This window comes from Heptranchias perlo, chromosome 2, assembly GCF_035084215.1.
Source record: "Heptranchias perlo isolate sHepPer1 chromosome 2, sHepPer1.hap1, whole genome shotgun sequence".
Taxonomy (NCBI): domain Eukaryota; kingdom Metazoa; phylum Chordata; class Chondrichthyes; order Hexanchiformes; family Hexanchidae; genus Heptranchias; species Heptranchias perlo.
Genome location: NC_090326.1, coordinates 44,289,492 through 44,304,887, shown reverse-complemented (window position 1 = coordinate 44,304,887; position 15,396 = coordinate 44,289,492). Strand labels below are relative to the sequence as shown.

The 15,396-nt window shown below is 42.7% G+C and overlaps 1 protein-coding gene across 3 annotated transcripts in view; it reads left to right on the top strand.

Moving 5' to 3' along the window:
• Positions 1-5,657: 5,657 nt before the first annotated feature.
• trak1a (trafficking protein, kinesin binding 1a) overlaps positions 5,658-15,396 on the top strand; it is a 264,222-nt gene continuing 254,483 nt past the window's right edge. For all 3 annotated transcript variants that reach the window (XM_068001811.1, XM_068001810.1, XM_068001816.1), the window contains exon 1: positions 5,658-6,264. The gene's annotated coding sequence lies outside the window, so the exon portion shown is untranslated. The remainder of the gene's footprint in view (positions 6,265-15,396) is intronic.

The window sequence follows — 15,396 nt, the reverse complement described above, 5'->3', positions numbered from 1 at the left end:
ACAGAGAGGGGTACACGGCTTAGACGATGCTGAGGAAAGAAAATTAATCCAAATGTGCCGACACCTACATATACACTCCGCCTTACTGGAGGAACAAAAACTTGGTGGAGGCACAAATGAGGCCTTAAAGAACCAAGTATTATCTGTCATGGGCAATAACAGAGGGGATCCAGTGGAGGCGCTAATGAAATGCTATCAAAGAAAAGGTGAACACCCCACCACGTTTTCGGCCCACATTTGGGCAGTGTTTCAAGGGGTCTACGGCACAGGCTTAGAAAGGGATAATTTATAGCCGGAGGTTAGGAACCGATTGCTGAGAATGCGAGTGTCGCATGGCACTGAGGAGTCAAGGAGGGCACTAGATCAGTTTGATCCCACTGATGACACACATACAGAGCCCTGGATAATTAGGAAGATGGTTAGAGTATGGGAAAGGGAAACACCAAAACGATCCAAGGCATCCAGGGACAGAGCAATGCCTGTTAAGGATCAGGCAACAACCTGGAGAAATAAAGGAAGGGGACCTACTCAGAGGGAACCCCCTCCAGCTTATCAGACAGTGGGAAGAGGTAGAGGCAGAGGAAAAGGAAACTTCTTGAGAATAGGGGGAACTCAAGGCGAGGTGTCCAAATGCAATAACTGTGGCCAAAAGGGACACTTCGCAAGGGTCTGCCCGAACTCGAGACGAGAGAATGCAGGTCGGGGAGGAAACCAGAGCCTACCCGTGGAAGGGCCGAATAGACCAAGTCCTCAGTGTGATATAATAGGAATATCACCGAGTTCCGGGTTGTACTCCAAACTGCAATGACGGTCTCAAGCCTCTCCGTTATGGGTGTGTGACGCGCGGTGGGATGACACGGGGAGACCCCTCGTGAATGGTAGAGTTGGAGGCCGCCCTATTACATTCCTTTGGGACACAGGGGGATCCCGAACCACCGTTAACACCACTCAGGTCAATGACGTAGATTGGAAAATTCAAACAAAATTGTTCTAAGCGGATTGACAGGGCATTCACAAGTGGGATATGTGAGTGTACCGTTGGAAGTCGGTGTGGGAGACATAGTGATTGGGCATTCAGTGGTCCTTACCAAATTACCCAGAGAACAAGAACATATATTAGGGAGTGACTATATGGCCAAAGCGGGACTCTGCTTTGACCCCGTTAATTGTATGATGTGGCAAATGCCTTTGGGCATGGGCAGTATAAATCACACACTCGTCCCGGTGGGGGAATATCAGGATAGGATATGCACCATCGGGGAAATGTGGATAAAACCAGGAGAAATGAGTGACAATCGTGAAGTACAACAAATTATTGCACAAAACTCAATAGTATTCGCCCGACATAAACATGATTGTGGGAAAATGACCAGGAGTGTATGTGTACAAGGTCCAGACACCAAACCACAAAAGCAGTACGGTTTCCCAAAACAAGCAGAAGAAGAGATAGAGAAGGTGATACAGAGTCTGCTGCAGCAAGGGATATTGAGACCAATAGCTTCTACTAACAACGCACCTATTTAGCCGGTGAGGAAACCCGACGGTAGCTGGCGACTAACGATAGACGACAGAGAATTAAATAAAGTCACCCCGCTAACAGCCTCTACTGTGGCAACTAGCCCAGAGACAGTAGTTCGACAAAATGAGGATGCGCAGTGGTTTACGGTTTTGGACATAAGTAACGGTTTTTGGTCTATTCCACTGGAGAAAGAATGTCAATATAAATTCGCGTTTACTTTCCAAGGACAGCAATATACATGGACCGCCCTGCCGCAGGGATTTCACAATTCCCCGTCCATATTTCACCAACGGCTGAGGGAGGGGTTAAAAGGATTCTCAAGGCCTGAATGTCTAGTGCAGTATGTAGACGACTTACTCCTACAAACTGAAACCAAAAAGGAACATTATCAACTGCTAAGTGAATTACTGCAGTTGTTACATGACTTGGGATTAAAGATTAACCCTAAAAAAGCACAGACCATGAAACAAAAAGTTACTTCCTTGGGAATGATTCTAACACCGGGAAAAAGGGACATTGACAAGCGAAGGGTAGAGACAGTTGGCAGACTCCTTGTTCTGCGGGATGTAAAAGGGTTAAGGTCCTTCTTGGGCTTGGTGGGATATTGCAGGGACCACATTGATGGATTCGCCACAAAAGCGGCCCCGCTGATGGAATTATTAAAAAAGAATGTGGCCTGGGAGTGGAAAACAGAACACACCCAGGCCATGACCGCTCTAAAGCAAGCACTAGCTGCCGCGCCTGCTCTGAAAACCCCAAATCCAACTGAGCCGTTTTCATTGGAGGTGGCTACCACAGATACCACCCTTTCGGCAGTTCTATTACAGGAGACACACGGGAAATTACGCCCAGTAGCGTACGCCTCACATATGCTCTCACCAGTAGAGCTGGGGTATATGGTACGTGAAAAACACTTGCTAGCTGTCTTTTGAGCAGTGCAGCATTTTACCTATATAATGGGACTAAACCCTCTTACAATATTAACAGAACACACCCCCGTACAGCTACTCTTAGACGGAAGGATTAAGGATGGTTCAGTTAGCCAAAATAGAATCGCTAGATGATCATTGTTGCTGCAAGGGAGAAATGTAACTGTAAAGGGGGTAAAAACCACCACTATGTTAGCAGACAACTTAGTTTATCAGGGAGAAAAACATGAGTGTCAATTGATGATAGCAAATGACCCCAAGGGCCAAAGGAGTAATAAGGTAATGCTACCTAAGTCCTTGGGACAGAGCCAATGAGGAGAAGACATAGACTAGGCTAGCAAACCTAAACCAATGGGAGAGAGAGACAGCACAGCTTGAAGAGATAAGATTTGGAATAAGAATGAAGAATCTGGGGCGTGGAGCCGGAGCGAAGACTCCGGAAACCAACCATTGCGGAAGTGGAAGGACCAATGTCAGGGACGTAGAGACGACATCGAAAGAGGGAGAGAACGGAACGCCTGGCCAGCGTCAGCTCTCCTTTTCGAGTATTAGCCTTTATATTCTGTGATCACTCAGGGAGTGTCAGAGAAACCTAGTGGGTGTGCGTTTAGATCCTAGTTTGGGTATAAAACTGTATAACCTGGTGCAAACTGCATTTCTATATCTAACCAGACGTATAACGTTTAGATCCTAGTTTGGGTATAAAACTGTATAACCTGGTGCAAACTGCATGTCTATATCTAACCAGCCGTATAAGCTATATGTATATGATCTAACAACGTGAATAAAGCGAATTGAGAGTTAAGAGAGACTTGACACTTCTCCTCTTTGTACTAAGCCAATAACCGTAACCGGTGACCTCCAGTCAACAGCAGCTGGTGAACTTATTGACAGATGAGGCACAGCTATACATGCCTAACCAAGCCAGCGTGTTACCATGGCAAAGGACCCTTCCTATGGAATCCCACCACCAACCTTATAAGCTATATATTTTCTTTTTCTAACTGCATTGTTCAGCGGTTGTCTACTTTTAAACCTTTATGTCTAGGATTGGACTTAAGAAAAACTACTAACTGAAGTACCACCAGACAGTTTTGCAAAATTTTGCTGCTCGAATTTGTCTACAGTACAGTGACCAATAATCCATCCTGGAAGTTTCCCGCAGGACGTATTCCCTCACATTGCCTTTTATTCCCATCCTCGTATTCAAATCTCTCCCTGGCCTCATCCCTCCCTATCTCTGTAATCTTCTTCAGCCCTACAACCCTCCAAGAACTCTGCTTTCCTCCAACGCTGGCCTCTTGTGCATCCCCCACTTCTTTCACCCCACCTTTGGCAGCCGTGCCTTCGGCTGTCAAGGTCCTAAGGTCTGGAATTCCTTCCCTAAACCTCTCTGCCTCTCCATCTCTCTCTCTTCCTTTAAGATGCTCCTTAGAACCTACCTATTTGACCAAGCTTTTAGTCACCTGTTCTAATATCTCCTTCTTTGGCTCCATGTCATCTTTGTCTGGTTAGGCTACTGAGAAGTGCTTTGGGACATTTTACTACGTTAAAGGCAGTATATAAGTGCAAGTTGTTGTTGTTGCTGTTGTTGTAGTCAGAAAAAGAAAATCAGGTGGGCCAGCAGCATTTAATTTAATAACAGGGCTGAGAACTTTCATGCAGGACATCCTCTCTCACATTGCAAAGCTAAGTCCTGAAATGATCAGGCGGGCAGCCGATCCACTACCACCCAGCAGTTAAAATTTAATTTAATTTTGAAGTTGATAGAGGGGCCAGGAATTTTCCAGCAGGATGTCCTCCCTCATCTTGCCCTGGTATGTCAGAAAAATGTAATTATCTGTAACTTTCCTTGGGAAGTCTGTGCAGAATTCCAGGTAAGACAATTCCTCACTTGCCTCACCTCTGGGACTGTTTATATAAAGTTTAGGGTAAGTTGAGAATTTTATTTTTAAGCTATTCTCTGTTTTGGAGAATCCTTACAATATAGTGAAGCAACACATATCATTATAGCACTTCATGCAAACTTGCACATTTTTCCTGCATTAGTTTAAGGATGGAGGTTAGGTGTGACTAGACAGCTGGGGAAAAATAACCACTGTTTCCAGTCTCCCAGTCATATAAATTGTCAGTCAGTCTATTATGTCCCTCCTCCTCAACACCAAAGTTCAAGCATACATCAAATTCCCACAGAAAGTCAATATAAATCTTTTGAGGGCTGTCTCACTTTTTTCTTGCCTATTTTCTCTGTCAATTTTCTTCCCTCCCTTCCTCTTCTGAAGAGGTTGACTCTTTGCTGGTAGTATGGATCCACTGGTGTGTGCATCCAGCACCTTGTTTAAATGAGTGTCAGCCAGCTATTTCATTGTGGAAAACATCACAGCTTAGCCCGCACCAGATATCCACGTGTCCACTTCTAGAAGGGGTCACTAGATAGCGATGAGAAGTGGGGACGCTAGCCAATTTTCCTCTCCTGAATTCAGGGGCGAAGAGATTGATTGTACTGCTCCTACCACTGCCCTGGCAGAGATCTGATAACTTAGCATGGACTGGGGACCTGGACCGTAGATCTTCCTGGTCTGTACGGCTCAATTACTTATTGGATAAGTCACTGAGCCATTAGGTCATTTTGAATTTTTTGTCTTGGTCTCAAACTTTCTTCCTCCGTCACTCTCCATCTGTGAGTAATGCATTCCTGCCTTCAAGGTTCATGACACAACTGACATTAGCATCACCATTTTGGATTCATTTGCCAGCTGTGTGTATTAGCATATAGCTAACAATGCATTAAACTATAGTTGCCATTGTAATCCAAAGGAAGCATGAACCATTAAAACAGACTACTGGTTTAGAAGACACAGCTTTTAATAAATATATAGAATTATTTTCGAATTACTTTGTATTATCTAAATTTTAACTGCACTTAGGATACAATTTCAAAACCAAACACATGCAAATTTGACTTTCAACGGATTACTCATTATCTTTTAATCTGAAATTTGCTTTCAGATTCAAACTGCTAAACAGTTGGCATCGATATAAAATGGCACAAAATATATCAACAATATTTGAAAACAAAAAATAAAAGGCATTTTCCGAGGGAAAAAAAATACAACTGTTTCTATAGGCTGATCCTTTAGTTGATATGAGACACACGTTTCCCTTCCCCCCCCATCCCCCACAGAGCAGCGGGTGACGTAACTTGGAGTGTAGTCGCCGCCTTTGACAGCGAGAGGAAAAGAGATCCTGGTAATAGCAGCATGGAGAAGGAAAGCCGGCATTTGTATATATCTGTATTGTAGGAATAAAAGGATTGCAACGAGAAAAAAAAAACAAGTGAATTGCTCTACCGCGCCATTTGTGCAGCGAGCCGGCTTGATTAGCAACTGGTAGAGCGGAGAGGAAGTGCGGGGCGAGGTATCGATGTGAATGGATGTCCCGGAGCCGGCTTGTTAAAATACATTCACCCCGTGACTGATGCTGTTGCACCGTCCGAGAAGAAGGAAGGAAGGAAGGGGAGGGAGAAAACAAAAAGAGAGCGAATAAATGAAAACTGGGAAACGGGCTCGCGAAAGTAGAAAGGTGATAGTTGTGCTGTGGGAAGAAAGGGTGCCCAGTGAACGAGGGAAAAAAAAGTGGCAACATCCAAGAGGAATTGTTAACACTGTTGAAAGCGAGCCATCTGCAGTCCCTGGGAAACAGGACTAAAGGGGACAAATAGTGGAAAGGTCAAAGAAGGCGGCGAGGACTGGAGAGCACCAACTAAGGGAAATTCGTGTTTTTTTTTGAAGAATTCTCTTCTTGCACATCCACTCAGTAAGTGTTGACAAATATTGAATGTTTCACTGAGTATATAAATCCAACGTGACTTTGTGTTGTACATTGCGGAGGCTGAAAGCCGTAGTGTAGGCGCTCGAGATCTCTTCCCTCCCCCTCCTTCATTTAATTAAATGACCTGAGGTTTTTGTTTAGTGGGTGCTGATACTGCTATTGAACGATGCGATCTGACGAACCGAGCCCAATTACCATCAGAAATGGAGGGTGGCTCACAAGTTATCAATAACGGGAAAAGCAAATTAACAGCAGTCGTTAACTACCAGTGAAATAAAGCACCATTTTTTTGTTAGGTGCAGTTTGTTTTACACCGGTAACATGTGGAGAATTGTTTATATTGTTGCAGTATGTTTAAAGAGAACATGCAGTTACACGATACCAAAATGCGACATTGTTTCCAAGCCCCCCTGTTATTTACTGCCTTGTGAGAGAGGAGACGTGAGTGATGTTGCACAATGGGATTTCCATGAAGGAAAGTATTCTCCTTTGACGCGAAAACGACATCTGGATTGCTCACTCTCTTTGTCGGGGGTGTGGGAGGGGTTGTTGTAAGTGATTGTACCCCATAACCATACAGGTACTGGATATATTGTATGCGCCTGGTAACTGAATACACAGACATCTGCAATATTGTACACTCCACATTCTGTCGTGTATTTAAAAAAAAAGCACTTTGGTTTTGCAGCAGCGGAGCATTAAACAAATTAAAGGGCCTTTTACTGAGACCTGATTAATCCTAATGGCAACACGCTCATTTTTTAAAAAAAATCACTTCGATCCGTGAGCAGTTGTTAGGTTGAAATTTGAGCTTCTATTTCCACCCTATCGTTTTTGTTTTGCCTTATGATATTTGTACGCTACGTTTTGATGACGCCGAATAGCAGGAACTGTCTTTCTGCCATGTGCCACACTGACCTTCACCATTCGATGGCGGATGGGGGGCGATTCAACAAGCAGCTGAGCTATTCAGGCATGGAATGTTCTGCTTCAATGCTCAGTAAGTGCTGGGTTAGCTGCTTTCAGCTGGGCTGTTGTGAAGAAAGAAAGGACTTCTATTTACATAGAGGTGATACAATTGGCCTCAGCACCCCGGGTCCGAGAGGGGAAGGAAAGCCATTGGAGATTCAATTTCTGATCGCAATCCTGTTATCATTGCTGACAATGTGCATACGTGGATGTTGGGTGCGAGCAGGAACAACCACAACAATAATTTGCATTTATATAGCACCTTTAACGTAATAAAACATCCCAAGGGGCTTCACGGGAGCGGTGTCAAACTAAATTTGACACTGAGCCACATAGGGAGATATTAGGACAGGTGACCAAAAGCTTGGTCAAAGAGGTAGGTTTTAAGGAGTGTCTTAAAGGAGGAGAGAGAAGTAGAGTGGTTTAGGGGGGCAATTCTAGAGCTTAGGGCCTAGGCAGCTGAAGGCACGGCCGCCAACGGTGGAGTGATGAAAATCGGGGATGCGCAAGAGGCAAGAATTGGAGGAGTGCAGAGATCTTGAAGGGTTGTAGGGCTGTGGAGGAAGTTAGAGATAGGGAGGGGCGAGGCCATGGAGGGATTTGAAAAAAAAGGATGGGAATTTTAAAATTGAGGCTTTCCCAGACCGGAGCCAATGTAGGTCAGTGAGCTCAGGCGATGGGTGAACGGGACTTGGTGCGAATTAGGATACGGGCAGCAGGGTTTTGGATGAGCTCAAGTTTATGGAGGGTGGAAGATGAGAGGCCCTCCAGGAGAGCACTGGAATAGTCAAATCTAGATTGTAACAAAGACATGGATGAGGGTTTCAGCAGCAGATGAGCTGAGGCAGGGGCTGAGCCGGGCAGTGTTACAGGGGTGAAAGTAGGTGGTCTTGGTGATGGAGTGGATATGGTGGTTGGAAGCTTATCTCAGGGCCAAATAGGATGCCAAGGTTGCGAACAGTCTGGTTCAACCTCAGACAGTGGCTAGGGAGAGGGATGGAGTCGGTGGCTAGGGAACAGAGTTTGTGGTGGGGACGCACAGACAATGGCTGCGGTCTTCTCAAAATTTAGTTGGAGGATATTTCTGTTCATCCAGTACTGAATGTCGGACAAGCAGTATGACAAATCAGACAGTGGAGGGGTCAAGGGAGGTAAAGAACATAAGAAATAGGAGCAGGAGGAGGCATAACGGCCCCTCAAGCCTGCTCCGCCATTCAATAAGATCACGGCTGATCTTTGACCTCAACTCTACTTCCCTGCCCGATCCCCATGTCCCTTGATTCCCCTCTAGTCCAAAAATCTATCGACCTCAGCCTTGAACATATTCAACGACTCAGCATCCACAGCCCTCTGGGGTAGAGAATTCCAAAGATTCACAACCCTCCGAGTGAAGAGATTCCTCCTCATCTGTTTTAAATGACTGACCCCTCATCCTGAGCTATGCCCCCTAGTTCTACACTCCCCAGCCAGGGGAAACAACCTCTCAGCATCTACCCTGTCAAGCCCCCTCAGAATCTCATTGAAACATACAAGATCACCTCTCATTCTTCTAAACTCCAGACAGTATAGGCCCATTCGACTCAATCTCTTCTCATAGGACAACCCTCTCATCCCAGGAATTAATCTAGTGAACCTTCGTTACACCGCCTCTATGGCAAGTATATCCTTCCTTAGATAAGGAGACCAAAATTGTACACAGTACTCCAGCTGAGGTCTCACCAAAGCTCTTTATAATTGTAGTAAGACTTCCTTACTCTTGTACTCCAACTCCCCTTGCAATAATGGCCAACATGCCATTTGCCTTCCTAATAGCTTGCTGTCCCTGCGTGCTAACTTTTTGTGTTTCTTGTACGAGGACACCCAAATTTCCCTGAACAACAACATTTAATAGTTTCTCACCATTTAAAAAAAATTCTGTTTTTCTATTCTTCCTACCAAAGTGAATAACCTCACATTTCCCCACATTATACTCCATCTGCCCTCCTTGCCCACTCACCTAACCTGTATCCCTTTGCAGACTCTTTGGGGGTGATTTTAAATCCCAAGAATGGGTGGGAGTTGAAAATAGTTGTTTTCTTTGGATCGCAACTGCAACATTTTCAGACTTTGCATTCCCAGTGGGAAGCCTGTAATTTACGCGCCAACGTTAAACCCGGAAATAAAACTGGGTTGCGTTCCCGACCCAAAAAAAATTATTTTCAACTCCCACCCACCCCCAACCCACCCATTCTTGGGGTTTAAAATCACCCCCTTTGTGTCCTCCTCACAGCTTACTTTCCCACCTAGCTTTGTATCATCAGCAAACTTGGATACATTACACTCGGTCCCTTCATCTAAGTCATCAATATAGATTGTAATAGAGCTGGGTGTTGTCAGTGTGTTTTTGGATGATATCACCGAGGGGCAGTATGTAAATGAGAAATTGGAGGGGGCCAAGGAGTCTTGGGAGAACTGCAGAGGTAATGGTGTCCAGGATCAGACTTGGTTGTAATGCCTCTGCAGTCAAATAACCTGCTGATATTCATGCATTGGTCTAGACGTGACTAACAGTTGGTGGTGTATGTGAAACTCTACAGAGTTGCTGACTTTTTTAAAGCTTAGTATTTATATAACCCAGTACTTTTTCACTTGAAAGTTACACCTACAAGAAACATTTCAAGTTTAAATGCACAAAATGAAGAAGTAAGAAGTTGAATATCATGACGCGTGTTTGGTACAGCCCCGTCTTTATATATAGATTGTTCTCATCCGAAAGTGTGCAACAGACTTCATTATCGTGACTTTGATTAAAGAGGCGGATGTTTGGCAGAGGTCGGGTGTAGAACTCATTACAACTCATAAACTAACAAATTCACTAGCTTGCACCATCTAAAAGTCCACAATTGAATGCTATCATTTTCTGCCTCCTTTCTTTTCTGAAGATGTATTGTATGGTACCATCAGTGCCAGACACCCTCGAGTCTCTTACTCTTAATGTGTGAGCTGAGATGGAGAGTGTCAGCTGGCTATTTGGCTGTTGGGGCACCGTTGATCTTATCCTGTCCTTACCGAATAACCACATATGCACTTTCTAGAAGAGTTCACTGGATGGCAGTGAGGAACAAGAATCAACTAATTCAGTGCAGATTGAACCTGGTACCTTTTGTGAGCTGCATGGCTCAGTTTTGCACTGGGCAATATCTTCACCAATGGCATCTTTTAATTCTTTGGTCAAATTCAATGGAGACTAGTTAATGTGCCAGGAAAAGAGGTTTTGCAAATTGGTGGAACACTATCCATTTTATGAATACCTGGTGCTCTAAATATTCTGAATTTTTTTAAAGAAAATGCATGTTGATATTCTTTGGCCTTTTTGAGGAGAGGTGATGAGCTGAGTGGGGGAGAAGGATGCATGGCTGGAACTGATTTTGAGGAACACCTATTGATTTAGTTACAACGTAGTGGAGTCCTTAAAGTATATGCTCCTCTCCACTGTGGTCAAAAATGGTGCTTGATATCAAGTGGACCAAAAAGGGGAAAAAAAAAACAAGGATAAACCTGCACAGTGTAAGAGATGGCTTATGTGTCTGACCCAAAAAGATATGCTTTTTAATCACTAAGTTTCAATGAAACTCCAAGATACATTGGCAAAATCATTGTACTTTTGATTTCCCACCTCTTACCTCCATATGTTTTATTTCCTTTGAAAATCGATGCAATCTAATTTGAATTGCATTTAAAGAAAATGGTCTACCTAAGTTAGCTAAAATCTCAAATTCACCATGAGTTGAAGGAAAAAAAGTTGCAGTTATGCTGCAAGGAAATTGGTGAAACATTTTGAGTAAGGGTTCAATTGTGCCAACTGATGCAAATCTTTTAACACAATATCTACGGTATCCTGATGCAGTGATTTTAAAAACTAGAATTAAGTCAGAAGGAGGATCATAAGTTTGTTTCCCACACTGGTTATTTAAGTAAGATCTTTGCAAAGTGTTTCCATTGTTGTCTGGAGGGTGCTCGGGCCAAAAGATTTGGAATCACTTTCTGTTCCAAGATTGATTTGAAAAGGCATAAAAGAATGATTCCACTTACTTACCGGTAAAATGTTTCCACATTAGCCAGTTAGAGCCTAAGTAATGTAACTCTTAAGGATAGCATTCCTCTGTGTTACAATTGTTGACCGGAGGTCACCGGTTACGGTTATTGGCTTAGTACAAAGAGGAGAAGTCAATTCTCTTGACTCTCAATTCACTTTAATCACGTCGTTAGATCATATACATATAGCTTATAAGTCTGGTTAGATATAGACATGCAGTTTGCACCAGGTTATACAGTTTTACACCCAAACTAGGCTCTAAACACACACCCACTAGGTTTCTCTGACACGCCCTGAGTGGTCACAGAATATACCCGAAAAGGAGAGCTGATGCTGGCCAGGCGTTCCGTGTTTTTTTTCTCTCTCTCTCGTCACTACGTCCCTGACGTAGGTTCATCCACTTCCATGATGGTTGGTCTCCGCTCTGGCTCCACGCCCCAGATTCTTCATTCTGATTCCGAATCTTTCTCTTCAAGCTGTGCTGTCTCTCTCTCCCATTGGTTTAGGTTTGCTCGCCTAGTCTGTGTCTTCTCCTCATTGGCTCTGTCCCAAGGACTTAGGTAGCATTACCTCATTACTCCTTTTCTAAATAAGGACTTGTGTTTTATCACATCTCCTTTGTCTTTCACAAAACTTAGCTAATTCAAACCGGTTCCAGCCAGCTCAGACCAGCGACTGAACTCTGGTTACTTCAGTTCAAAAGTTGCTTTTGCCTGTGTGTCGGCAGCTCGGAATCTCAGGTTACTTCTGCAGCCCCTGGCCAACACAATAGAGCAGGAGGGCAGCTCATGCTGCATGAGGATGTTACTTAAAAGTATCACTAGTTTGTGAGGATAGTGAAATCTGCCCAGAAAGATTGAGTGATCTTTGTGATTGTGATCTCTGACTGCAAGTTTATGTCTGGTGGGTTACCATATTTGAGATGATACTTGGTTACTTTTGACAAACTGCATTAAGATATGTTGCATGGTATATTTGTACCCATACAATTTTTTTGGAATATTTTTTGTGAGGATGTGGAGAAGGGAAGTTCTTGATGCATTTTTTGTATGCGGTGAGAATGATTACCTTAAGATGCAAAACACTCAACTTTTAGCAATACGTCCAGATTGGAAGAAAAGCATTTTTTTAAAAAAAGCTCATTATAGGTGATAATAGCAGCTTTGATTGCCAGTTATTACAATTGGGTTGCCATCTAGGTTGTAGTTTAATTGGGATGGCCCGTCTTCTAATTGTTCTAATTAGAAGTTCAATAAAAGAGGGAGTCTGACAGTCATGACCCTGAAAAATCAACTTGTCCGAAAGAATTAAGGGTGACTTCAATATCCCTTTGAATTCTTTTACTTATTTGTGCACTTGTTAATGAAAGGTGATAGCATTGCAGAAATGGATTGAAGGAGACCTGAAACTGAACAGCATAAAGTAACTGAATGTATCTGAATCTGGAGCACCCTGAGTTAATTGCACCAAGCTGATAATTCAGCTCCTTCACTGTTGGAATCAGTAAATCATCCAAGCTTATATACTCAACAATGTCATCAAGATTCTATTTGATTTACACGAGCTGGAATATTAATGCATTATTCTTAACTGTTCACATAAAAAGTTTTATAATTTACATCCTTGTAGTGGAAAGTAAATGTCTAGTCTTGGCTGTAACTGGAGCAAATATTTTTGTCAGGCAGAGTTATTAGGATTTCAAGAAAGCTTAAAAGCAGGTGTGTGAAATTTTTTTTATTAGTTGAGTGATGAGAAAGCACCCAAACAGTGCAAGAAGCTCAGATTTTGTACCCTGAAACTTGGCTTGCCTATGGGGAAAACATTTTGATTCCTAAGATGAAATACTGGTAGAGATAGCAATTTTGGTGGTCATTCTGTGCCCTGCTTATATTGCAGAATAGCTTCCATCAGAAGTGGTCTCACAAAAGTGGTGAGGTTGCAGGGTGCTCTGAATTCACTCACCTATGTTGTAGGTCAGCTTGGAGCATCAGCTATAACATTGAAGCAACTGTGCATGTGCCATCTTGAGCATGTGCAGTTGCTCAAAGCTGCGGTTACAACTTTACCATTACAGATGATCCCTGGTGTTGGGCAAAGGTGCAGTCAGCCCATCAGTGCAAAAATCACACCATTGGTCTTGCAGGTAGTTTAAGAGCTCACCCTGTCCATGGCTAGAAGAAATGTTGATCCCAGCATACAATTGTATACACCTGTAGCAGCACTTAGCCTGTGGAGGCAGAGAGCAAAACCACCTCATGAAATAGTAATCGGTGTTTCTGGAATCATGTGTGCCACTTCATTTATATTCTGGAAGTGCCTCTGACAGCGAGATTGCCTTGGAGGCGCTTCTAAACCTATATGGAATATAAGAGCATCATACACAAATTGTATTGCAGAACATAAAATTACCTGGGCTAATTTGTTTCTTTTTCTTGTTTCCTAAACAAAATACATGTTGACAACATTTACATTCCTGGCCAGAAGCATTTTAGCTTCTAAATATAAGGTAGTTCTGCTTAATGTATACTGTTCTTTCTCTTTCCCCCCCCCCCCCCCCCCCCCCAACATTACCACCACCACTATATAAGATCAGTGTTTTTACACTTGGATAATTGGATGCTTTGAAGTTACAAACAAATCTATTTTCAAACACTTAAGAATTTTTCAACAGTCCATGCACTTATTTGGTATCAGCTTTTCTGACACAGCCACAAATAACAGGTTTGTTGAAGGCAGGCATGTGCTGAGAGCAAAGCCATTGTGTTTTGGTTTTACTTTGTGTTTGGTGGGTAGAAAGACATAGTAGTACTTTGGAATAATGTGGTCATTGCCTCTGTTAGTGTTAGTTTCCGGGTACACTGGTGACTAACGGTACAGAATTAGGCAGAATAAACTGACGCTTGCTTTGATTAACAGTTTTAATTTTTGACAAAGCCAAATACTGTTGCAAGACAAGCTGATGTGGGGTTTGGTGTGCAGAATATTACACTTAAGCTGCAACAGTTAAATAGTACATTGAGAGAATATAAGAATAGACAAAAAGGAAGATACAGTAGGTTATTAGTAAAAGATATTGTAGGAATAGTAAACTGTATCTTGCTATCATTGTGTATACAGCATTGCTGTTGCAGTAAGAAACCTTTTAGTATCTGGGACCAATCCAATTCTACAGCATGCAAAAACATTTTGGAGTTCACCATTTAATTTATCTGATTTTTAAGTTTCATAATTTGATGATCAAGATAATCCAGAAGCCAAAAAGAAAACATTTATTGATACTATTAAACTTTAATTGCTTTTCCTTGTAAGCTTTATATTTTGGATGAGCTGCTTGTAAACAAATCCAGGTTGTCTCAGTATGTCTCATGATGTATATTCAGTAAAATACTTTGAACAATTGTAATCCCATGTGAAGTACTGTTGGAAATCTTAATTTGGCATTCTACTGTCTGGATGTTAGAAAAAAAGTGGCAACTGTATAAAACTATAATACAGTAACATTTAACAGCTGAGAACTTTCATTATTTTAGATTCAAAAGAGCCACTTTTTTCAAGTCTATTATTGTTTGATACGACCACATTTTCTGACCATTTTAAAATCTGTATTTATTCAAATACTGGTGAGAGTGGTTCCAATTTTGGGAGTGACACAGTGATATAAATGGAATGGTGCTAGTGCCTCCAGCGCCATGGAGCAGCACGTTGAGATCTCTCTTCCTTGCGCTGATGGAGGCACAATGTGAGCAGCAGCAAATGTAAATGGCTGCAGGCAGGCAGGCAGGCAGCCATTTTTCCTGGGTGCACTGATCTGAGCACTCAGTCTGCCCATGTAAATCAATAATGCTGCATTTGCATTGCTGGCCTGTATGAACCTTCTCCTGATGAGCAATAAGGTCTGCAACCGCAACATTGGTCACAACTGTGACTTTTGAACAACTTGTGTGGTTTTTTACATTGCTGCTGTTGTTCTGAAACTTGGCCTACAGTGGGAAAAGAGCAGATTCCAGAGAACATTAGCAGCCTCTGCACATTGTAGAAGTGGTTCTGCAATATGAATTGCCAATTAGTTGTTG